General features: G+C 49.0%; 1 long non-coding RNA gene across 1 annotated transcript; it reads right to left on the bottom strand.

Annotated features, from left to right (window-relative positions):
- Window positions 1-452: 452 nt before the first annotated feature.
- LOC115897730 lies at window positions 453-25,065 on the bottom strand. The gene is made up of 3 exons (XR_004057512.1): window positions 24,887-25,065; window positions 10,918-11,168; window positions 453-741 (listed from the first exon to the last, which is right to left on the bottom strand). It is a non-coding gene; the product is annotated as an uncharacterized LOC115897730 (long non-coding RNA).
- Window positions 25,066-26,359: the final 1,294 nt, after the last annotated feature.

Below are 26,359 nucleotides of genomic sequence, written 5' to 3'. Positions count from 1 at the left end.
AAAGACAGGCAGAGGTGATCAAGGCCAAAGGACTCCAGCTCCAGCTGCTAGGTATCAAAATTACCTGCAAGAGCTTTCAAAAATTCAGATTAGGCCAGGCACGGTGACTCATGTCTGTAACCCAGCACTCTGAGAGGCTGAGGTGGATGGATCACTTGAGGTCAGGAGTTCATGACCAGCTAAACCCATATGGTGAAACCCCGTCTCTACTAAAAATACAAAAATTAGTTAGGCGTGGTGGCGCACGCCTGTAATTCCAGCTACTCAGGAGGCTGAGGCAGGAGAATCGCTTGAACCCAGAGGTGGAGGTTGCAGTGAGCCGAGATTGCGCCACTGCACTCCAGCCTGGGTGAAAGAGTAAGACTCTGTCTCAAAAACAAAAACAAAAACAAACAAACAAATAAACAAAAAACACAATCAGATTAGAGAGCCCACACCCTCTAAGTCAGAACGTGAAATGGTGAGGCCAATAAGATTTATTTTTCAAATCTTCCCAAGGCTTCTAGTGCCCAGCAGACTGGTTTGCAAACCAGCCTTCTAAAGCAATCTTCTTTCTATTATTAAGAAGGAGCCCATGACACAGAGTTGTTAAGTTCAAGGTCTCTTGAGTCAGCTTTGGATCCACTGTTCCAAAGGGACAGGTTCTTAGGGGGCTGGCATTTTCTCGGAGTGAAGCAGGAGCTGCTGCAGGGGCTGAGAAAGCGGGAAGGAGCTCTTTGCTGCATTCCAGAGCAAATCTGGCTGTGAACAAACGAGAAAGAGCTTAAGTGTAAGCCGGGCTGAATGGATAATTAAACAGATAGCAAAATGGAATGCAGTTGCACACACCTCCCGGGAGCTGCTGGGGGGAGATAATATGCTTTCCTGTCGTCAGAAGGCACAGGAGGAAAAACAACTGGGCCTGGCCGTTGGCCATTTAACAATATTGCTTTTGTAAACAAGTTGAAAAATCCAATAACTGTAAAACTTATGGCATGTCCTTAAAAGCCTGTTGCTGTTTTCCCTATAAATGGATGAGCGTTTCCGACTGAAGGTGTTCTAATTAAACAGTTCGCATCCCCAGGGGCTGCGAGGTCATCCTAGGGAAGGAGGGTCTGATCTCTCCTCGTTTCCTCAGGACCACAGGTGGGGGTGGCCAGCTCGGGTTGCAGCCAGGCAGCGTTTTGTTTGCTTTGTTAGTCACTGTGCTGGATTGTAGCTGAACAGCTCTCTTCCTTCCTGTTGTCTACAAGGACTCCAAAGAGCAATCCAGCACAAACTCAAAGAAACAAACTCTTAGGATAGAAGCAGGGCAGTGACTGCCCACCAAAGAGGCAGCCCTTCAGGCTGGGAAGAGAGAGAAGTCTGGATCCGTTCATCAGGAAACACTTCGGTGGTGCAAGTAACAGAAAGGTAGAAAATCTACTTCTAGGCCTAGAGGAGCTCACAGTCCTGATGGGAAGAGAATGCACTCACACATGCACACTCACGCACACTCTCACACATACACCTTCACACATGCACTCGCACACGCTCATACATGCAGACTCAAGCACATGCTCACATATGTTCTCACACACATGCACAGCTCACATGCTCTCACACACACACTCATGCACATGCTTGCACATGGTTACACTCACACTTATGCACAGGCTCATACACACTCTCCCACATGCACAGTCATGCACACGCTCACACGATCACACTCATGCACATGCTTCAAACTCATGCCTATGTTCACATGCTCACACACACATGCACACTCATGCACACACACATGCTTATGCACATGCATATGCTCACACATGCTCACACACAGAAACCACATTCACACACACTCACAATGCTCACACACACATATGTTCACACATGTTCACACACAAATTCACACATGCACACTCCTGCACACACACATGCTCACACACATGTACTTACACTCATACACATGGTCACACACACTCACACATGCACACTCATGTACATGGTCACACACATGCTCACATATGCACATACACAGGGTCACACACGCTCCCACTCACACATACTCATGTTCATTCACACACTCATGCTCACTCACACACACACTCACATATTCATACACACACACATCCTAAAAAGGGAATCAAGGGGAAGGAGCCCAGCACTGGTAAGTGGAACAGATAGGTGGTGGTGGGCAGGGGGCAGTGCTCCGGGGCTGGGGGTCTTTGTAAAGGAATGACAGAAACTCAGGGCTGGGTGGGATTCCAAAGGGCACTTGGTGCAAAAGTCAGCTCTCACTTTCTTCCTCCCCTTTTCTTATCTATGTGGAGCATGGCCACACTTCACAGGTAATGGGCACAGTCCTCTGCAAGACTGTCCTCACTCCAGACATCAGCTGCAAGCTCACAGGTTCCCCAGGCCACCCACGCTCTAACCGGTTGGCTACAAATTTAGGAGTTCCCATGATTACCCTCAGGTTTGATAATTAGCTAGAAAGACTCACAGGACTCAGAAAGGCACTATATTTAAGATTATAATTTTTTAAATTGTAGTAACATACACATAGCACAAAATTTACCATCTTAGCCATTTTTAGGTGTCCAGTTCAGCAGTGCTAAGCACACTTGCATTGTTGTGCAACCAATCTTTGAAACACTTGTCACCTTCCAAAACCGAAACTCTGTACCCATCAAACAACCATTCCCCATACCTCCTTCCAGCTCCTGGCAACCACCCTGGAACAAGCAGTTTCAGTGTCTATAAATTTGACCCTCTCGGTGCCTCGTATAAGTGGAATCCTACAGCATTTGTCTTTTTGGCCATTATAGTTTTATTACAGCAGAAGGTTACAAATCAGAGCCAACCAGAGAGAGAGACATGTACACAAGGTATGGGTGGATTTCAAATGCAAAGCACCCACCACACACTCAGGGACACATCACCCTCTCAGCTTTGTATGTGACCAACTCAGAAGACTGCCGACCAGGGCAGCTCACCCAAGCTTCAGTGTCCAGAGTTTTTACTGGAGTTTCACATAGCTGTAATTGATGGAATCACTGCCCATATGATGGAATTCAATCTCCAGCACACCTCCCCTCCCCAGAGGTCAGGCTGATATGCTATGACTCAAAGCCCCAGCTCTCTAATGCCATGACTGCTTTTCCTGACATAGCCAATCCTTATCCTGAATTATCTCATTAGTGTAAATGATGGACGGGTCCACCGTGAGTCACCTTATCAGCAGAAGCTACCAAGTGTGGTCTAAGAGGCTCACAGTGAATAGAAACAATAGGGCCCTATAACCCTCGTGGGGGATCAGGGATGTTTTTCTAACAGCCCATCGTCCCTACTGCCTTGGTTGAAGGGTGACCCCCAAATATATTCCCACATCCAGGAGTCTGTGAATGTGAGTTTATTTGGAATAAAAGGTTTTTTCAGATGTAATTGAGGATCATACATGCACTCACACATACTCACGCTCACATACATGCACAGGCTCACATGCTCACACACACACTTATGCACAGGCTCACCCACTCTCACACATGCACACTCATGCACGTGCTCACACTCGCACACACGCACAGGCTCACATGCTCACACCATGGGAAGAAAGACAGAGGCAGAGACAGGAGTGATGCTGCCACAAACCAACATGCCCAGGGCCACCAGAAGCTGGGGGAGTGAAGGAAGGATTCTCCCCTACAGCCTTCAGAGGGATCCCAGCCCTGCGGGCCTTGATTTGGGGCTTCTGGCCTCCAGAACCGTTAAAGAATTGATTTCTGTGCTTTAAGCCACCCAGTTTGTGGTGATTTGTTACAGCAGCCACAGGAAACGAACACAGAGAGGTATCATAAATGATACCCCACACATGCCATGGCCTCCCCTCAAGACAGACCAAAAGAGGGACTAAAGGGACACTGAGGCAGGCACCCAGGCAGAAGGGACATGAGAGGCTGGGGCAGAGGGTGGCAGCGCAGCCCACAGGCTTCTCCATCTTCTCCTTGGCAAGAGAAGCCCCCAGCCTCTGTTGCAGACTCTCCTCTGCACAGCCACCCACTGTGGGAAGGGCTCCGTTCTGGTTACTGAAAGCTATTCATGGTAAACCTGCCTCCTTTGCCAGTGATGAGTGAAGGGATGGGCGTATGTCCTGGCCAGTGAAATGTGAGAGGAAAGATTTCCTGGTTTTTACAAAGGGGTGTTGGGGAGGAGACAGCTCCTTCTTCTCTCCTGGACCTGTCAGAGTGGATAGAGCCACAGCAGCCACCTTGTGACCATTAGGGCAGAAAGCTGGCTCACTGAGGAGGGCCAGGGGCAAAACAGGAAAGAACTTGACTCCCTGATGATGCTGTCCAGCCCCGCCCCCTGGACTTCTCGTAGTGGAGATAATTAATTCCTTCTTTTGGGGCCTTTTGGGCCCTGGACTTCTTGTAGTGGTGATAATTAATTCCTTCTTTGGGGGCCTTTTGGGTCAGACTTTTCTGCTACTTGTGGCCAAAGCACCTTTACTCAATGGTTTTCAAACATTTTCAACCAAATCTCATTGTGCAACTATTTTACATTGGAATCCAGGTCCATACAGAGAACTGAAACAAATAATTCACAAAACAGTATGTACAACACATTCGGATATTTTCTATCTATTTTTTTTTTCCTTTTTTTAGTTACTGGTCACAACCTAGCATTTATTGATTGATTTCATGATCCACAAGTAGTCATGACACACAACTTGAAAAGCACAACCTGGAAAAAAAAAAAAAGAAATATTTGCCAGTGAGAGAGAGAAGTAAGTTGCCCCAGTGCAGGCAAAATCATACAGATCCCGCCCCAGACACCGAGATGGTGTTTTCGGGCACTGGTTGGGCACAAAGAAAGACAGAAGTGGAGAGGGACTCGGAGGGTGAGTCAGAGAAACAGGGAGACGGAGATGGAGGAAGAGCCCTGCTTAGCCAGAGCTGCACACCCACAGATGCTGACATGGTCCCCCGAGAAGGGCAGAGTGGAAGGCAGGCAGAATCAAGTGGAAAACACAGAAGCCCAGGGTTGGGAAGGAAAAGACAAAGAGATACAGGAAATTAAAAGCAAAATGCAGAGACAGAAGAGCAAGCAGGCTGGAAAGTGGAGATTCTAAGGCCAAGACCCAAAGGAGACACACCCCATTCTAAGCCAGAGCATGAGGGGCCAGTGCATGGGCCAGAGTCTTAGTGACCTAGAGTCCAGCTGCAGGACTGGGCTCAGCCACTGATGAGCCTGTGGCCTTGGTCAAGTCACTTCACCTTTCAGCCTCTGCTTCCTTCTCTGGGAAACCCAGCTAGCAGTCCCTCCTTCGCACGAGTGTGGAGAAAGTCAGGCTGCAATGCGAGCCCCAGGACTTGACAGTCTATAAAGGATGGATGGATGTCCGTCAGGAAGGGCGGTCCACACAGACCCCTGCCCTTGGCCGGACAGAGAGTCTTTCACTGCCACCCACCCACGGCGTCCCCAGTGTCCCTCTCCCGACAGTCCCCTCCCCGACTTCTCTGCCCAAAGGAGGGAAACCCATTTCCCTGGGAACAGCTGTGTTTCCTCAACAAACAAATGTTCCCTTAAAACGTTTCTGAGGAAGAGCGGATGGTAATGAGCGAACATCTGGCCGAGCGGCACACTTTCGTTTTTGGCAGCTCCGGAGCCCGCCAAGTGACTATTCCCTAATGTTCACCACATCCCAGCCCCTGCTATTCCCAATCAGGCTTGTACCACTACGCCTCAATTAAGAGCAGATGTGGGGCTGAGCGAACGAGGAGGAAAAAACACCCTTCCCCAGCATCCCTCTGCGCTGCTCAAAATCCAGGGAAGTGGTCTGAGAACTCGCAGCGGCTCCAGCTTCTGCCTTTCTAATTCATCCGTCCATCCATCCATCCATCTGTCCATCTGTCTGTCCGTCCATCCGTCCATCCAGCTTCCCCTGCCGTGGCCTTTGGAGATACAGATCTGAACGACAGATCCTTGCCCCCTATCTCCTAGATAGACATTCTTCTTCCCTATAATACAGGCATTGGCAAACAGGCTCTATGAAGGGCCAGATAAAAAAATATCTGTCTTTGCAGGCCACACGGTCTTTGTCACAACTCTTCAACTCCACTGTTGCAGTGTGAAAGCAGCCATAGACAATATATAAATGAATGAGCATAGCTGTGCTCCAATAAAGCCTTATTTACCGAGATGGTGGCAGGCCAGGATTTAGCCCATGGATCATCATCTGCTGACCCCTGCTATATGACAATATCCGAAGTCGAGGTAGTCACTTCTTGGGGTATCTGCTTTAACTGTCCCTCACCCACTGCACTTCATGAGCCCTACTATCTCCTCCCCACCCCACTCTGGTGGACTCAGTTGATTGGCCCACACTGGGAAGACACAAGTGGTGATACCCAATCCAAGCTGGGCTACTCAGAGTCTTTCCCCAGGCTTAGGAATCGGACCAAGTGGGTCAGTTGGGTCTGCAGCTGATTTACACTGGGAACTGAGGGACCACCATCTTCTTCCTGCCTCCTAGACAGAGATGCAGCGAAAAGTGGGCTGTAGACAGTGCAAAACTGCTTTGGTCTGAATATTTGCCTGTCCCCTAAATTCATGTGTTGAAACCCTCACCCACAAAGTGATGGTATTAGGAGGTGGGGCCTGTGACTAGATCATGAGGGTGGAGCCTTCATCAATTGGATTAGTGCCCTTATAAAAGAGACCCCAAAGAGACCCTTGCCCCTTTCATCATGTGAGGACACGGTGAGAAGGCACCATCTCTGAACCAGAAAGCAGGCCATCACCAGATACTGAATCTGCCAGCAGCTTGGTCTTGGACTTCCCAGCCTCCAGAACCATGAGGAATAGATCTCTGTTGCTTATAAGTCCCCCAGTTTATGGTATTTTGTTACAGCAGCCCTGTGGTTCTAAGACAGGAATGAAATAACCCATGTGGAAAGAGGCTGCCTGGCATCCTAATGCCCTTTCAGACTGTCCCATCCTGTCCTGAGCCCAGCCTATGTTCTGGCCCTGTGTTCCCCAAAGCCCTCTGGATCCTTCTTGAAGAGTCTACTTTTCTGTTTATACTGGCTTAAGTTGGTGCTTACTTCAATTAACCAAGCAAGGCATTCTGAACCACTTTCTGCCTCTGCACTCCATTCATACAATTAATTGACTTTTGTGCCAGGGCTTGCCCTGCAGTAGATACCTATGCAACTAAGATATGTCCTTGCCCTCCAGCAGCAGATAGGTAGCAAAATAGGGAAGATGGACATCCGTGTTCCTCACTCTTGCACAACCCACAATGTACTGATAAGGAGAGCATAAACCGCCAAGGAGGAAGGGGTATGGATTAGGAGATGAAGGAAATCTGAGAGTCTTGGCAGAGGAGGGACTATCTGTAGGTCTTGAAGAGTGAGTTGACTTTGGGCAGAAAAATAAAGGGGAGGAGGTGGTGCTTGAGTATAGAGCAACATTTTCCAAATTAGGTTCATAGAACACTAATCCCAGGAGGAGTTTTGTGGTATCCATCTTCCCCTTCTTTCTTACCCATGGACTTCTGATTCCATCCAACTGATAATGTGCTCCTTAGAAATACTCACTTTCCCAGGCTCCTTTGCAGCCTAGAGTGATCATGTGACATACTTTTGGCTAATGAGATGTAAGCAGAAGTCAGCTGGAGGATGATTCCAGGATATAAAGGTTCAAACTCACCTTTGCACCTTGCCTTCTCCTTCTTCCTGCCTGGAATGTAGCTGTAGTGCCTGAAAGGGCTGAGACCATTTTGCAACCATCAGGATGAAAGCTACATGTTAAGGAGGGCAGAGCAGGAAACTGGAAGGAGTCTGGGTTCCCAGTGCCATGTCTGAGCCATCACATCAGCCCTGGACTGCTTATTTCTGTACAGGTTCCTGGCCACTACTGAGGGAGGTGGTTCTTTTATTTGCAACTCAACAAAATCATTTCTAACAAATGCAATGTTTAATGATAAAAGAGTTCTAAGGACCAAATCAGTTTTTGTGTATACGAATTTCCACTGTCAGAGTCACAAAATAGGTTATTACAGGTTCTGAGAAACCTTAACGTGAAGATCACTGTCTAACCCAATGTTTCCCAAAATATTTGTTGACCAGCACCTCCACTGCCAGGATGCCAATGGGCATCCCATGGAACACACTTCAGGAAACAAGCTATAGAGGAAGGAGTATGGGCTTCTGAGTCAAGAAAAATCTGGGTTATAATGCTGCGTGGCTTCAGGCATCTCACATAACCTCTCTGAGGCTGAGGTTCCTACTACATGAAACGAGGGAGGGACATTACAGTTTACAAGTAACCCAGGTAAAGGACTCGGCACTGTCTGTGGCTCCCAGTCAGTCGTCAACGATTCTCATTAGCTGCTAGGATCATGTTTTGGAAGGAACATAGCATCAGAGACAGAAGACCCTGGTTTGAGTGATGGTTTGCCACTTTCTTTCTCTGTGACCTTGGGCCAGTGACCGCACTTCTCCGAACCTCCGTGTTCTGAATGGCAGAGGAGGAATTATAATGTCTACTTGGGCAAGAGGAGATATGTAGAAAAGCCTGGCCCAAGGAGGACATTCCCCCAGTGCAGGAGCCCAGAGCTCTGCCACCAGACCCTGTCTCCAGTCCCTGCAGGCCCGCCCTCTGCCCCAAAAAGGCTACAACATTTGGCTTCTGCATTTTCATTTGTAAGGCGTCTGCCTCGCCTCCCTGCCCACTTGTCTATCTTCCCTCAGGGATCGCTACTGAACCCTTCTGGGAGCTCCCCAGTGCATGTCCCAGTGCAGAGCCTCCACTTCAGCCAGCTGTCTCCTCATCAGTCTGCAGCGCCCAGTGCAGCACCCAGTGCAGCCTCCCAGCCTTGGCTCAGGCCAGGGTCCCCTCCAGCCCTCCCAGGCAGCCACATTACGAGGCTCAAACAAAAGCACAGGTGCGTGGCCTGAAGACCCAGACTGCAGCTTCACGCTGTGTGTGAGGCCTTGGGGAAATGGCTTCCCCTCTGAGCCTCAGTTTTCTCCTCTATAAAAGGAAGCAGTTGCAACATATGGAATTGAAAATGAAGATGATGAGACTTCCTTCACAGAGTTGTGAGGAAGATTAAATGAAGAGAAAAGCATATCTGTACATGCTTTGATGACAACATGCAATATTCATTGGTTACTACTATTTACATTTTATTTTCTCAGCCTTACTTTTGAGGCCTTTCATTCTTCTTAGTTCCCCTCTCCCTCTTCAGAGTGAGCTTGACTTTTTATTTGACATGTGCTGAGTGTGAACTGTGTGCTGGGTACCCTGTTTATATTATCTTATTTCATCTTCCCCCAAATTATCTGAGGTAAATCCTCATTTTATTCCTATGCTCCAGTTAAGGAAACAAGCTCGGAGAGGCTAAGTCCTTGGCTTGGGGCAGAGGGCATATATATAGCAGATCTGAGGCTCGAATCCAGGTATTCTGGTGTTAAGGCTTATGCTTCTCATTACAGCACTATCCTGCTTCCCTCCTGGCTGTCAAAACCTGTCCATCAATCCTGACCCCAGGTTAATGAGGCCGATATTAACTTGCTCATCTGTCTCAGGAACAGATCTCATGCCATATTAGTCATTGACATGTTAGTGTGAACTGAAACCTACTTTCTGAAGTTCTTTTCTGACTCGTCTCAGGCAGAGGTCCCTGCTGCCTCCTTTGTACCCCCAAAGCTCATGTAAATTCCCAGCATAGCCTTGCCACGCTGCATTGCAATGGTACCTGTCTGTCCCTCTGAACTGAATTTGTGGTTTGGTCAAGGATTATATGTATTCATCTCAGTGTCCCCAGTGACCAACACAGCACCTGCCACTAAGCAGAGACCCAATTAAATCTGATGAATGAACAAATGAAGCAAGTTAATCATACCTCCTAATGAAAGCCATATGCATAAATGAATCTTGAGGCAGTTTTCATTTTAGTGAAATGACAGTGATAGGTACTTAGAGTCAGGGCTGGTCCTACCAGGAAGGGGCTATAAATTAGGGAGCCCCCAAAGTTCCCTTCTATTCCCAGAAACACTCCCTCACCTCATTGCTGCTCACTGTTCGAGCTTTCCTTTCACTGTGGGCAGATTTTCCTTCCCCTGGAAAGCCCTCTCCCTTCCTTTAAACGTCTGTTCAAGTCCCACCTCCTTCCAGAAGTCCTCCACCCAAATCCTCATCCATTCCCCTTGTCTCTGAACTCCTGGGTTCGATTGCAGCTCATTTTGTAGCCAGACACTAGCAGAAACCAACCATGTATTAAACAGGGAACACATCGGAAGGCTCTTGAGCAGTGCTCAGGGCTGATGTGAAGGTGGGAGACTCAAGCATAGGAAATGAACGGGGGTGAGGGAAGCCAGGCGTTCCGTCCCCAGCTGGATCCACACTGCAGGGATTACCTGGTGAGGTGGCCACCACTGGCCTTGGGCCTTGCTGCGAGGATGAGCACGGAACTGCCTTACTTCTTCTCATCACTCACTTATAATCCACCTCCAGCTTGGAAGAAGCAAAGGGGCCAAGCTTAGATCAGATGCCCGTGTCCTCAGCGCAGCAAAGTGGGGCTCTGTTCCGTCCCGGGCCACACACCAGGGTGTGTTGCACAAATGCAGCAAGGGCTCGGGACCACAGGAGTCCACCCCTCTGGCTGCCCAGCCTTCATGCCCATCCGTCTCCTGTTCTCATGGTTTGCCAGGGCATGAGTAATAACCACATGCAAGAAGCTTTTAGGAAGCAAACTCAGCAAGGCTTGCAGATGAATTGGATATGGGATGAGGGAAAGTACTAAAGCCGCCTCCTGGGTTTCTGGCCTGCAGAGCTAAGGGGATGGAGATGTCATCACAGAGGTGGGACCACTCAAAGAGGACTTGGTGTTGGAAACAGGTCAATAGCTCACTCTCCATACACCCGCTCCAAAGCTCCCAGACTCACCTCTTCACCCAGAGCAGTTTATCCTGGCTCGGCTCCATGCTGTCCTTTGGCCACACCTCTTTACCAGGCCGGTATTTCCCATTTATGTTCCCTCTTCCTCAGCAAGCTCTCTCTAGCCTCAGTCATTAGTGCTTTTTCTTTCTTTAGCAATAGATAGCCTGTAATCCCAGCACTTTGGGAGGCCAGGGCAGGCGGATCACTTGAGTCCAGGAGTTCAAGACCAGCATGGGCAACCTGGCGAAACCCCGTCTCTACAACAACAAATTAGCCAGGCATGGTGGCATGAGCCTGTAGTTCCAGCTACTTGGTGAGGTTGAAGTAGGAGGATCACTTGAGCCTGGGAGGTCAAGGCTGCAGTGAGCCAAGATCGCATCACTGCATTCCAGGCTGGGTGACAGAGTGAGACCACATCCCAAACAAACAAGCAAACAAAAAACAATACATGTAGGCCCGGCACAGTGGCTCACACCTGTAAGTCCAGAGCTTTGGGAGGCTGAGGTGGGAGGATTGCCTGAAGTCAGGGGTTGGAGGCTGCAGTGAGTTGCAATCGTGCCACTGCACTCCAGCCTGGGCAACAGAGTGATACTCTGTCTCAAAAAAAAAAAAAGTCCAGGTGCAGTGGCTCAAGCCTGTAATCCCAGCACTTTGGAAGCCCCAGGCGGGTGGATCATGAGGTCAAGCATTCGAGAGCAGCCTGGAGAGCATGGTAAAACCCCGTCTCTACTGAAAATACAAAAATTAGCCGGGAGTGGTGGTGCGTGCCTGTAATCCCAGCTACTCGGGAGGCTGAGGGAGGAGAATCACTTGAACCTGGGAGGTGGAGGTTGCAGTAAGCTGAGATTGTGCCACTGCACTCCAGCCTGGGTGACAGAGCAAGACTCTCTCTCAGCTGGGGGGTGGGGGGGGTGGGGGCGGGAATCCCACATTGTACTTCATTGTGTGCCTACCACGCACCTGGCACTGTACTGGGGGCTGAACTCACTTCCCACCCATCCTGCCTATGGGCTGGGGAGGCAGGGGCGAGCTTGCTCATCACAGGCAGAAACTCAGGTCCAAAACTTAGAAAGAAACTCACCCAAAGGTCCACAGCCGCCCACATCAGGGGCTGGACTCAGACTAGCATCTTTGTACCTTGTCCCAGCACAGCCCACCCCATTTGGGGCTGCCTCTCTACAGGAAAAGCTACAGAGAAGCTTTTTCTAATTGGCTAATTCTGTGGGGAAAGTTGAGGGGGTATTTGGGGGCAGGTAGGGATTGGTGTGAGAGAGGGGTGATGAAGTCTGGCTTCATTCCGGGATCCCTAGGCCAGGTTTCCTTCTGGTGGTGCTTACACCCAGGAAGAGAAAGCATGAGGCCACTTGCACAGAGCCCTCTCTGAAAGCAACTGCCCAGGCTACTAGAGCCTGCTCTAGAGGCAGGAGCCTGAACGCCCAGCATGGCCAGCTCCGCGGGGCAGGGAAAGGGCCCTGCTCTGCCTCTCTCGTCCCCATATCTTAATGCCAGAGCAGGGGCCATAGGGAGAAAAGGGGGACCCTGTAACCTGTACAGCACTGAGGGACCCTTAGGATGGTCAGAGAGGAGAGGGGAGGACGGGGAGAGGAAACCAGAGAGGGATGGAAACGGCTCCCCACCTCCCTGTCCTGTCTCCCTCCCTCCATCTTCTTTCCCTTTAAAATGTAGGAGCCCAGGGCCCCCGGCAAGGCCTCAGTGCTGAGCCACACTACCTGGCTCCAGGCTGTGGCAGGGAGCCCAGCAGGGCTGGTCTGTGTCCATGTCCAGTGTGTGCCAGGGGCAGGGGCAGCTGTCAAGCCGTCTTCCCAACTGCAGCTTCCCCCAGAGCCCCCAGCTGCCCTGAGAGGCCTGACGGTTCCCTCAGGACACTGAGGGGCCTGAAGACGCAGCTGCTACCTTGATACGAAGCTCTCCCAGCCTACAGCGTCACCACGCGCTCTCTGTAAGTTATGTTTTCAGATAAGACCTTCTATTTGGACTCAGTGACGTGCGTTGAGCACAAAGCAGCTGCCAGGCTCCCTGCACACGCGCGTTTGTGGAGTCTCCCAAGGAGGCCAGGGCTGGCGAAGGATCTTCTCTTTCAAAGGAGGACTCGGCACCCGGAGCGGCGAGGGCAGGCCCTAGGGGCACTGCGCTGGGCCAGGGTGTCACTTGGCGCCTTTGCTGTCCCCTGAGGTTCAGAACTGCTTTTCCCAGAACCCCCTTCTCTGTAGGGTTCAAGTTGGCAAGATTTGCAAGGTGGAAGTGAAGTGCAGGGTTTGGGGCCAGGCCAGGGACAGGCACAGAGGTGTCCCAGGGCCCTGGCTTGTCCTCGCCTGGGCAACGAAGAGCTCCTGTTTCTGACTGCTGACCCTGCCACCCATCAGTGATCCCCAGGCTACCTACCACCAGGTGCCTCCACAGGGTCGCAGTCTTCCAGGCCTCCTCACGAGCTCTGCCTCCACAGCTCCAAAGGCCAGGGCCTGAAACCCAAAGAGGCCCAGGGAATGAGCACCCTACGACGGTGCAGGCAGGTTGTAGGGCGTAGTGGCCACAACACAGACAGACAAATCCCAGCCCCATCGCTTACCTGCCTGTAAGAGGTCAGCGGGGTCATGGCTCCCCATGGAGCCTCAGTTTCCCCATCTGAAAAGTGAGGGTAATCGTCTCTGTCTACAGAGTGGATGTGAGGGTTTGAGATCATGTCCTAAAGCACCTGGCCATGGAAGGCGCTCCACTCAGTGGCACACTTCACAATGACCTCCTGTCATAGAAACACTCATATTACCTGTTTTCTAGAACATATGCCCTTTGCACACGAATGTACATTTAAAAAATAATAATGAAAAAAATGAAACTTGAACTCCAAGTCTCTGCTGCACCCAAGCCCAGCTCCCTGAGAGCCTGGTCCCTCTCAGAGGAACTCACTGAGTTCCTGCAGCTGGTCTCAAACCTTCTTTACACTTGGGTCTAAGAAACGTCCCAGTCCTTCAGTTTTCTAAATCTAGCTCATCTGTATCCCCATGCCTTCCATACCCCCTTTACAAGAGCCAATTTCTTTCTTCTTCTTCTTTTTTTTTTTTTTTTGGAGACGGGTCTCTCTCTGTCACCCAGGCTGGAGTGTGGTGGCATGATCTTGGCTCACTGCAACCTCTGCCTCCCAGGTTCAAGCGATTCTCCTGCCTCAGCCTCCTGAGTAGCTGGGATTACAGGCACCCACCACCACACCCAGCTAATTTTTGTATTTTCAGTAGAGACGGGGTTTCACCATGTTGGCCAGGCTGATCTTGAACTCCTGACCTCAAGTGATCTGCCTGCCTCAGCCTCCCAAAGTGCTAGGATTACAGGTGTGAGCCACCACGCCTGGCCCACAAGGGCCAATTCCTAGAGCATTTCTGCAGCACCCTATATCTCCGCCCCTTCTTCAATTCTACAAGAAGCTGTGCATGGACTTGGTGTCCCAGAACATGGGGTAGGGCTGGGCCCACAGCCCAGGCTGTGACATTGACGTTGATGCTGCCCCTTCTTCTGCAAATGTCTGCTGCAGTACCTGTTCTTTGTCCTCTGGCCCCTGCTTCATGGAGCCAGCTACTGAGATGTTCCACTCTGCTGGCTGTGCACGGAGCCACCAAAGACCCCTGTCCAGTCCCCTGACCCCTACCACCAGCCCAACAAGGCCCTGCCTGCACTGGGGAGCAGGCACAGGACCCCATCTCAGGAACTCACAGCCTCCTCATCTCCTCTCTCAGCAGAATATCCAGAGCTACCATCTTCTTCCAGGTACCTTGTCACCCTCTCCCTGATCCTGAAGGCACCCTATCCTCCCAGGCCTGCCCCCACCCCAGGAAAAGCCAGATCCATCCCAGGATGACCAAATCTGGTGGCAGCCCCCAAAACACACAAACACTGTCACCCTTGCTCACCCCTTACCCACCTCTGCCCCACCCTAGCACTCAAAGGCTTGGATTCCCCTTTCCAGAAAGAGGGACTGAGATGCTGCTTTCATTTTCCTCCATCACAAAACTAAACTATGATCTTAAATATCCTTTTCAACAATTCGCTTTGTAACCTATGCATTCAGGCCCCTGGGGCCCAGCTGCCTGCCCAGGCTGCTGGAATTCCAGAGAAAGAGCTGCTGCTCTGCTAGCTGGCCACCAAATGCCCAGCCCCCAAAGGTAGATATAACTCACCTCGCAGACGGGACTCACTCTGTGATTTGTTAATGGCAGCACTAACATGAGTTTGCATTCATTGCTCTGACAAGGGTCGTGTCCGAAGTGGAATGGGTGGGAATAAACCATTGAAAAATCCATTAGGAAGTGAGTCCACAGGTGGCAGGGTGACTGTGTGATTTATCATTCACCCGGGATATCATCTACACTTGGTAGGGTGACCAGATGATGTATTTTCCAAACAGAGACACTTGTGAGCGAGAACGAGGGGTCAGTAGTAATTACACCAGGGAGCAGATGTAAATCAGGCCTTCCCCAGGTGGCTTGGACATGTGGTCACCCATTAATTGGAAACTGGGACCCATTTTTTTTCTCTCATTAGCTCCCATGAAAGTCTGGGCAAGTTTCATGGTTTCCAATGTAGAAATGAAGAAACTGAAGTTACGAGCAGGGAGGTGATGTGCCCAAGGCTGGGCAGAGGTTAGGAGCCTCCCGCTGGGCTCCATCCTCTGCTGCCCTTGTGGCTGGCCCAGCCCCTCATCACACTGGCTCACAGCTTACTTCATGTCCAGAGAACCTACCAGGGCAGTTCTCAGCGGCAGGGCCAGAAAGGGATTCTGGAACTCTGGAGGCTGAAGACACAGATATCTTTATGAACTAGGTGAGGAGAAACCCTGGCCAGAGACAAGGGGTTGGATGACATGACCTCTGAGGACATCTACAGCTGTAGAGGAGGAACGGAGTGTCAGACCCTACTTGGGGCTGTGTGCTGCATTGTGCCTTAATAAGCACAAGAGGGCGCCCTCGCACCAACAAAGAAACATGTCTTGCCATGTTCTCTCAAAGCTAAAGCAAAGGCCCTTCCACTTTTTGTTACCTGTTAAGTTTTATTTTTCATTTTGAAACAATGTCATACATGCAGAAAAGTTGCAAATACAGTACAAGTAATTCTCCCCCTATCCCCCAACCATTAAGGGTAACTTGCTGAAATCGCTCCCCAGGTTCACCAAATTCTTTTTTTTTTTTTTTTTTTTTTTAGATGGACTCTTGCTCTGTCGCCTAGGCTGGAGTGCAATGGCACGATCCCTGCTCACTGCAACCTCCGCCTCCTGGGTTCAAGTAATTCTCCTGCCTCAGCCTCCCGAGTAGCTGGGATTACGGGTGCACAGCACCACGCCCGGCTAATTTTTGTATTTTTAGTAGAGACGAGGTTTTGGTCTCGAACTCTTGACCCCAAAGTGCTGGGATTACAGGCGTGAGCCACCATGCCTGGCCACCAAATACTTTAGTGCCTGTTTCCTGTAAACAAAGTCATCTTCTAACTAACCTTGCTGTAGCCATCAAAATCAGCAAATAAACAGTGAAACATCACTGCCATGTAATCTCCAGCCGCTGCACTGTTTTGCCGTTTTCCCCATGATGTTCTTTGTAGCAAAGAATGCAGGTCAGAATCATGCTTCTTGCAGTTGTCAAGTCCCCAGTCGGCTTCCGTTTACAACAGCTCCTTGGCATTTCCTTGGCGTTCCCATCACCGCACTATTGTGGGATGTCCCTCAGTTTGGGGTTGTCTGATGTTTCTCATGACTAGATTCAGGTCCTGCATCTCTGGCGGGAATTCCGCAGGGCGGTTCTGTGATGCTGTCTCCTTGCTGCAGCCCACAGGCGGGGCAGGGTTTCCATCTGTTCCATTCCTGTTGATGTCCATTCTGATCACTCGATGAGGGTGGCATCTGCTAGACTTCTCCCTGCGACTTACTCTTTTGCTCTTTGTAATTGGTATGTAGTTTTGCGGGAGGCCTTTTGATGCCAAGTAAGTATCCTGTTCAATTTATTCCTTTATTTATTCATGTGAATATGGACTCATGGTTTCTTATTTTACTCAATGGATTATAACCTGTTACCGACATTACATATTTTGGTGCTACCAATGGGAGCCCCTTTGGGGAGGTGCCTGTGCCCTTTTGACATGTCCCCATCATTCTCTGAGCACTTCCTTGCTTTCTGGCCCCACAAGATGCTCCACATTCATCTTGCACTTTCTCTGCCCCAGTTCTGAATCAGCCATTTCTCCAGGGAGTCCCGGTCTACAAGGCATTTCAGAAATCTTCAAGGGAAGCTCAGACCTAGACGCCGAAGTATCCAGAGAGGCGCCTGTGGGACCTCTGCACTTGCTGCCCAGGACTGCCTCAGGATTCCCCTCCTTGTATTCTGGTGCAGTGCCCCTTGGCTGCCCCAGCAATGACTCAGCCAGGCCCAGTGGCAGCTCATGCTGCAGCTCTGAAAGGCACAGTAATCCTTGGAAGCAACCACATCATGCTGACTCTGCAGATATATGGCGTGCATGAGCTGTGGGGCCATAGTGGCCTCCATCTAGATTTCAGAAGATGTCACGTGATAACCTGAGGGCCTAGATAGAAACCTGCCACAGGGGCAAAGCTGCCACAGCCGCCACAGAAAGTCCCACTGGTGCAATGCCTCCTGGAGCCATGAGGGTGGAACCACTCCTGAGATCCCAGAATGATGGAGCTACCAGTGTGCACCACATTCCCAGGAAGGCTGCAGGCACAAGACTCCAATCCATAGGGCCGCATTGTAGGCTGAGCCCAGCAAAGCATAGGAGTGGGGCTGCCCAACCCTACTCCAGTATGCTCAGAAGGTAGGACATGGAGTCCAACATTATTTTCCACTTTAAGATTTAACATGAGCCCTGTTGGGTTGTGGACTTATTTGGGACCAGATACCTCTCTTTTCTTGCCTATTTCTCCCTTTTGGAATGGGAATGTCTAGCCTATGTCTGTCCTACCGTCGTATTTTCAAAGCATGTAACTTGTCTAATTTCATAGGCTCACAGCTGGAGAAGAACTTGTTTCAGGATTCATCATGTCTTGAGTCTTACCCATACCTGATTTAGATGAAACTTTTGGGGCCATTGTGATAGAATGAATTTTGTATGTGAGGACATGAATTTTGGAGGCCAGGATCAGAATTATATGGTTAATCCCCAATGCAACAGCGTTAAGAGGTGAGACCCTTAAGAGGTGATGAGGCCATGAGGGCTCTGTTGTCATGAATGGATTAGTGTTGTTATCATGGGATTGGGTTTATTATCATAGGAGCAGTATCCTCATCAAAATGAGCTCAGCCCCCTTCCTTCTCTTTCTTGAGTGCTCTCTCACCCATGTGCTGCCTCCCACCATATTATATCAAGGCAAGAAACCCCTTACCAGATGCACACCCTTGATTTCAGATCTCCCAGCTTCCAGAACCATGAGTCAAATAAATTTTTATTCATTATGAATTACCCAGTCTCAGGTATTCTGTTAAAGCAACAGAACATGGACTCAGACACTGGACCTCCACCTCCAAGAGCACACCCACAATTATGCTGCTCCACCTAATGGACCATTGAAAGGAAGAGAGAAAGTGAAAAGGAAGAGTTATTTTTATAATTTTTTCATAGGATCCTGTTCTTGTTTCATGATTATAAACTCATCTGTTAAATTAAGTGTATTTTAAAGGCATCTTCTTACATATTTTAACTTTGACCTACAGGTTTCTCTGTTCATAGTAAACTCAGCCTAATTGGATGTGTAAACAGACTATAACCTACTCTTGTGCCAATCACCAAGTTTTGGCCAATTAAAGATGGCCAACTGTTCAAACCATGTTTATATAAGGCAAATGGCAAGCTGTAACCAATCCAACTGTTTCTGTATCTCATTTCGTTTGTATATCACTTTCCTTTTTCTGTCCATAAATCTTCTTTGACCAAAAGACGATGCTGGAGTCTCTCTAAACCTATTCTGGTTCCAGGGCTGCCTGATTCATGAATTGTTCCTTGCTCAGTTGAACTCTGTTAAGTTTAATTTGTTGAAGATTTTTCTCATAGCACATCTCAAATATTTCTGGAGGAATGACAAGTTTTCTTTGTTTATTTTGCAATTCCTTCCCTTGCAGAGTCTTACTCCTCCAAATTGCTTTTTTGTTTGTTTGGTAGATATATAGCGATCTTTCATGTTAGAGGTTCTCTTCAGCTGCCTGTGAATCTCTGGCTCTGGACTCATGTGTGATGATGAGGAATGAGTCAGCTAGCTAGAAGTGAGTTGTCAACTGCAGGTGCCCCTATAAGGAGGTCTGCCAGGTCACTTAGTTGGGGAGCTCCTAATGTCAGCATCCCCGTCTTTTTGAGGTGCTCAGATTCTTCAGGAAGGACTATTCCAGTCTCCTGACTGAAAGGAGAAGCCTGGCTGCCAGGGCTTGTGTAGAGATTAGGGGTGGAGGGCTAGGATGGAGGTGGTGTCAGCACCAACACAATATACTCACTTAATTCTCCAGCAGGTGATATGGGACTTCTGCCCTCAACTTTTGCTGGTACCCATCTGTCAAGAGACCCTCCTATATTACGCCTTCAAGAAAACAACCTCCAATCTTTGCGGGGAGCGAGAGAGCTAGCTGTAGACATCAATTTATTTAGAGGTAGACAGAGAATCTGAGGTCTGTCTTTTTCTTAAACAGACTTTCAGTCAGTTCCCTTATTTAGCCCCTCTTCATTTCCACTTCCAGAGGCATCTGGAGCCTCCAGTTTCTGGACCTTCTAAAAATTCTGAATGTAAGCCTGGTTGACTCTTGCTTTTCCCACTACTGGGTAAGTATTCAATTTTCTTGGGTTTCATATACAGTGGCCCATCTGCTTTCCATCTTCCAATATTTTGTTGCTGTTGTTTCTTCTGCTTCCCAATCTTTACAGATATACAGATATATTTTAAGCCACTATTTACTGTTTTTCTAGTGAGTTCTGAGAGGCAGCAAAAGTAGATGTGGCTGTCCAATCATCTACTTTTCTAGTCCTAAGGACAGACTGACTCTTGTAAAAATTTTTTTCCTTTTATTTTTACTTGACACATAATAACTGTACATATCTATGGGATACAGAATATTTCAATACATATATTCAATGTGTAATGATCAAATCAGAGTAATTAGCATATGTATCACTTTAAACATTTAGTCTTTCCTTGTGTTGTGAACATTCAAAATCCTCTCTTCTAGTATTTTGAAAATATACACTAAATTATTGTTAACTGTATTCACCCTACAGTGCTACAGAACCCTAGAAGGTATTCCTTTCTAGTAGTTGTAACTTCATATCCATTAATCAACCTCTTCTCTACTGTTCCCAGCCTCTAGTAACCACAATTCTACCCTCGACTTCTACCAGCTCATTTTTAAACTCCCACATATGAATGAGAAGTTGCAGTATTTATTTTTCCATGCATGACTTATTTCACATAATGTAATGTCCTCCAGGTTAATCCATGCTGCTGCAACGGACAGGATTCCATTCTTTTGTAGTTCAACATATTCCATTGTGTGCACTACATTTATCCATGTATCTGTCTATGGACGTTTAGGTTGATCCCGTATCTTTGCTATGGCGAAAAGTGCTTCAATCCAATAAACATGAGGGTGCAGATATCTCTTCAATATACTGATTTATTTTCCTTTGGATAAATGCCCACTAGTGAGATTCCTGGATCATATGGTAGTTCTATTTGTAGGTTTTTGAGGAAGCTCCATACTTTCTCCATTGTGGCTTTACTAATTTACATTCCCACCAACAGTGTGTAAGAGTTCCCTTTTCTCCACATCCTTGCCCGTATTCATTATTTTTTGTCTTTTCTTAGCATGATAGTCATTCTAACTTGGTGAGGTAATATCTCATCGTGGTTTTGATTTACATTTCCCAGAGGATTAGTGATGCTGAGCATATTTTCATATACTTCTTGGCCATTTGCCTATCTTCTTTTGAGAACATCTCTGCAGGTTCTCTGATCATTTTAAAATCAGGTTGTTTTTTGCCGTTGTGTTGTTTGAGTGCCTTGTGTATTTGGTATATGAGTCCCTTATTGGATGAATAGTTTGTAAATGTTTTCTCCCATTCTACAGGTTGTCTCTTCACTGTGGATTATTTCCTTTGCTCTACGGAAGCTTTTTTGTTGGATATAGTCCCTCTTGTCAATTTTTGTTTTTGTTGCCTGTGCTTTTGAAATCTTACTCATACAATCTCTGCCTGGACCAATGTCCTAAAGCATTTCTTTCATGTTTTATTCTAGTAGTTTTGTGGTTGCGGGTCTTACATCTGAGTCTTTAATCCATTTTGATTTGATTTTTGTATACGGTGAGATAAGGGCCTAGTTTTCTTCTCCTGCATATGGCTATCCAGTTTTCCCAGCACCATTTCTTGAAGAGGGTGTTCTCTCCCCAGTGTGTGTTCTTAGTCTCTTTCAGACTGACTTTTTCATTGTCATATGTGTTCATCCCAGCTCCTCAGCTGGACTGTGAGGCTTTCCCTAGACATCTGGGAGAAACTTGGTACCTCTTTGTTGAACAGAGGTGTCCTTTCCACAAAGGATTTGGCCAAGAAGGGTCCTCCCAGCTCAGTGCCACCTCCTCCAGGAAGGCTTCCCTGACCATCCCACCTGGAAACACTTTGTCAAGTAATCATTCCTTCAACATGCCACAAATTAAAGTGGCCCTAGCCAGGACATCCATCCCAAAGGCCTGCTGACCTCATCCTGTCCCTGGAGACCCTATAACCATCCCCAGGCTGCTCCTGAGCCCTGGGCAGCCTTCTTCAGGGTCAGGATGGTGCCAAAGAATGGGCTCAGCTTTGGGACAACCATGACTGCATTAGCTCCCAGGGTGGCTACTCCCTTGTGTGCCCTTGGGCAGGCTTCCAACTGCCATGCCCACAAATATAAGATGGGAATAATTAATGCTGTTCTTCCCCTGCTCCTGTTCCCAAGTGTTTCTCAGCACCTGAGTGATTGCGTGAGACTCATTTTGGCCAATGGCTTTTGAGCAAAAATGATGTATGTCATTTCTGGGCTGACTCGCGTCATCACTGATGCAAGGCCCTCCAAGCCTTTTCTCTGCCATGGGGACCAGCCGTGTTTCTGATGGCAGCTGCTCTGCCAGTCTGGGCTGCAGAGTAAGAACAAAGAGGACATGAAACAGAAGTCCCTACCAGCCTTCAAAAGTCATAAGTGAGAGACAAACCTGGTAGAGGCCATGGAAATGAGAGGTTGCTGGAGGATAACTTAGTTTCCTTCACTGACACACCTCGTGGAGCTGTAAGGACTGAGTGGTGGCCTATGTGAGCCTGCACAGGGCTCGGCCTGGCACTAAGTGGGTATTCAAGAAATGTGATCTTTTTGGTGTCTCCAGGAGACCTGAGAGGCAGAGACTGTGTGACTCAGGCAGATGTTCCACATCCAGACACAAGAGTCAAAGGTCACCGAGGGGGTCGACAGGGGCCCCACAGGGACAAATAAATACACACTTATTCTGCTCCCAACTCCAGGCTGGGCTCAACCAATGGGTACTTTGCAACTGCCTCTCTGAGGAAGAGAGACTCTCACTGAGTCGATTGATGGGCAGGGGAAAGGCGTGTGACGGGAAGAGAGGGTATGTGAAGGCACAGGGGAGATTATGGGGACTGCAGGCTTGCCCCATCCCCACAGCAGAAGGGCAGTGGCAGAGACCTGGCTGAGTGGCGGTCCCCTTTCTGGCTTTTCAACACCTGACTGGAGCTCTCAGACAGGGTGTCCCCACCACTCCCTCACCCAACAGGCTGAGCACAGGCACCTGAAATTAGGCCCAGCTTCACCGTTAACTGGCAGTTTGACCCTGGGCCTCAATTTCCTCTTCTGTAAAATAAGGATCACACGCACACTTGCCCTGTGTACCTCACAGGAGCCCTGTGAGACTCAAATATGAAAATGGATATGACAGACCTTTCAAAACATGGCAGTTCTTTGAGAATGCAAGTTTATTTCAGAGAGGTAAATCTCACACTTCCCACGGAGCTGAGCAGAGCAGATCATTTTATCCCCATTTCAGAGATAAGGAAACAGAGACACAGAGGTTAGGTGACTTGTTGAAGGTCCCACAGCCGGTGGGTGGCAGAGTTGGGGTCACGATCTGGGTCCTGTGAGTCTGAATCTAGTCTCTGCTTCACCAAGTCATCTCCCTACAAAAACCCCCATGGAAAGAAAATCCCTGTGGATCCGAGCCCACTGGAAAGGTCTTCCCCAGCCCTCAGGATCCACTGTTCTGGAAGCAGATAAGGAGACACGACCCACAGGTACAGATAGGAGTCCGGCCTGTGGCTAACCTGATGCCGTGGTGTTCAGGGACAGAGTGAAGCCCATGGTGGCCCGAAGGCTGGAGTCGAACAATATGGGGCAGAAACAGCTCACTGGCTGCACCTTCTCACAGCGTCAGGCTCTTTCTGATCATGAAAGTGGCCTTGCCCTCAATTCCATGTGCCGAGGAGCTGGGTGACTCACGGAGCCCTCAATCTGCAGTTGTTAAAATATGTCAGGCCTCCATCTGCTCCCCAGTCTCAGCCCCTGGGCAGCCACCTGTGACTACACCTTCCTTAGTCAACAACCAAGTCAATATACTGGGGACATTTGGTGGGTGAAAGCTGTTGAGGATGTTGGGGAGCTGTGAGCTTTTTCTGGCACCAGGATCAAGGTGGCTAACACAGGCATGCATAATCGTGGGAACAACCCCTCCTACTTAGGCAGCCTTGCTAGCCTTTAAATATTTTTGTACACATGATCTCGTTGATCCCTGCAAGTATTTTATAAGCTGGAGAAGACAGAAATATTCACCCTGGGGCACAGAGAGGCTTACCCAGGCAGAGAAAACAAACAGGTGGAGCTCAAGCCATTCCTCAATTCCTTTGCTAGTGGCAGACATCATTAATCAATCATGCCACTCTTTCCAGTTCATCTGGGATGAGGCCTGAGAACATCTCAATAGAACCCTTCAGGCAGCCACTACCAATCGATTAAGGATTGCCATCCTAGGTCTAGTAGACGTCAACTACCTAATCAGCTGGGTGACCTTGGGCAATTCTTACTGGTCTTCCCAATGGAAAAACAGGAAGATGGACTAGAAGTCCTGTGTTTCTGTGGGATGGCCTGTTGATAAGTCCTGTCTCATCCTTCTTTGCTCCTTTCCACACAGTGGTAGCTCAGTATCTTATTACCTCTTGCATGGGACCCCTTGGTGATCTCCTTTCTGGGCTCTAGTGCATTGTGGAAACTGTTGCCTGTTTACCCTTCCTAACATTGTCTGCTCAAGAACTTCCACAGGGAGGGGAACATCACATACTGGGGCCTGTCGGGGGTGGCAGGTAAGGGGAGGGAGAGCATTAGGACAAATACCAAATGCATGAGGGGCTTAAAACCTAGATGACAGGTTGATGGGTGCAGCAAACCACAATGGCACATGCATGCCTATGTAACAAACCTGCAAGTTCTGCACATGTATCCCAGAACTTAAAGTAAAATAAATAAATAAATAAAAGAACTTCCAAAGGCTCTCCATGCCCTTCCCAAGAGAGTCCCACTGCAGAGTGGCCATGGTCTGGCCTTTCTCTTCATCTCCAAACTCAATGCCAAGACTCCTCTTTACCCATCTCGGCTTTCAGCCAAAGGGCACATCCATTTGTTCCTGTATGTGGCCCACACTATCCCCATCCCACCCCTGGGCCTTTGCCCATGCTGTTCCCTATGCCTGGGAGTGACTGCTCTCACCACCATTCCTCGTATCTGCTTCTTAAAACCTCCTCTGTCTTAAATGTTGTCTTAGTCAATGCTACTACCTGCTTGACAACTTCATGAATTCTCCATAACAGGGGGTGCCCACTCCTTCCTCTGAAATATTAGTGCTTTTTTTTCTCTTTCCACATGCCTGTTCCTGCCCCTCCCTCAACCTTCCGACTTACTCACCTAGGAAACTCCAGGTGACTCACAGCCAGCACTCTGGGCAACAAACAGGAGACTTGCCTTCCTTTCCAATAGCAGTCATGATGGAGGCATTTCCCGAGACCTACTATGCACAAGATGCCAGGGTGGTGGGGAGGAGCATCTGGCAGGGGCTCTTGGCAGTCACTGGAGTTCTTTCTTCCTAGGGAGGGATGCAGCTATCAGAGGGATGGCTTTAGTTCTGAAGGGGGATGGGCTTTGCAATGTCTGCACTTCTAAGGGGTATGAAGAGAGGGAAGAGAAAGACTGAGGCCAATAAGGGAACACAGCTCCTTTCTTCTCTCTAGAAAGCCCATGTCTCCCTCCTCCCCAGAATCCCTCACTAACCATGCACTCTTACAGAGAACTTGCTGGAGACAGTGAGGACCCAGACCCTGCCTTAACCATAGTAACAAAAGTGACAGACACTCACAGGCCTTAGTGCTCCTGCTCAGGCTGTTCCTACTATGGGGGCTGTACTTCCCCTCCCTCTCCTCAACCCCCCTCCAGGTCCTCCCACCTCAGTGCCACCTCCTCCAGGAAGGCTTCCCTGACCACCCCACCTGGAAATGGCCTGTGCACATGGACTTCCTTAGCCCTTTCACTCAGCCTCTGGTAGAGTATTCAGCCAGTCCCACCTCTCTGTGGTCACTTATGTTCAAGTGACACTGCCATCACCTAGTTCCATAAGGTCTTTGAGGCTAAGGTCTGTTTCTGAGCCTCCCTGACTCCCCTGGGCCTAGACATGCTGACACATTGGGCAACCAGAAAGATCTGTCATGGAAAATGAGCAGTGAGAACCAGGTGTGAGGCAGAGGCTCTGGAGGATGTCTCACAGTGTCCTTTCTGGAAAGTTGTCTAACCCTTGCCCTGCCTTCCAGGGGAAAGGGCCTAGAAAAGCCAGCTGGGCCTCAGAGAGCAGGAGAAAAAGACTGGCTTCCTGCGCGGCTCCTCCTGGCTGAATACCTTCATGCCGAATTCAAGGGAGTGATCATAAAAACCAAAGCCTCCTTGACTTATTTCTAGGACCAAAGCCAGGTGTCTGGGCTTCCCCTCATACCTGCTCTCACACCTGCGACACCAATGGGCCTCAGGCTATTTCACCTGGAGTAGGGAGGACCCATGAAGATGCCAGCTACTCAGAAGGGCTGTGTGGCAGCCCTGGGTTAAATCCTAGCTGGCACTAACCAGCTGGTGACTGTGGGCAAGGGGCTTAGTCTTTCTGAGCCTCCATTTCCTTCCTTTATTTTTTAATTTTATTTTTTGAGACAGGGTTTGGCTCTGTCACCCAGGCTGGAGTGCAGTGGCACAGTTATGGCTCATTGCAGCCTCGACCTGCTGGGCTCAAGCAATCCTTCCGCCTCAGCCTCCCAAGTAGCTGGGACTACAGGTGTGCACTACCACACCTATCTAAATTTTGTGTTTTTTGTAGATATGAGGTCTCACTGTGTTGCCCAG

This window comes from Rhinopithecus roxellana, chromosome 5, assembly GCF_007565055.1.
Source record: "Rhinopithecus roxellana isolate Shanxi Qingling chromosome 5, ASM756505v1, whole genome shotgun sequence".
Lineage (NCBI taxonomy): Eukaryota > Metazoa > Chordata > Mammalia > Primates > Cercopithecidae > Rhinopithecus > Rhinopithecus roxellana.
Note: the sequence above shows the minus strand (reverse complement) of the source record. Positions and strands in the feature narration are given on the sequence as shown.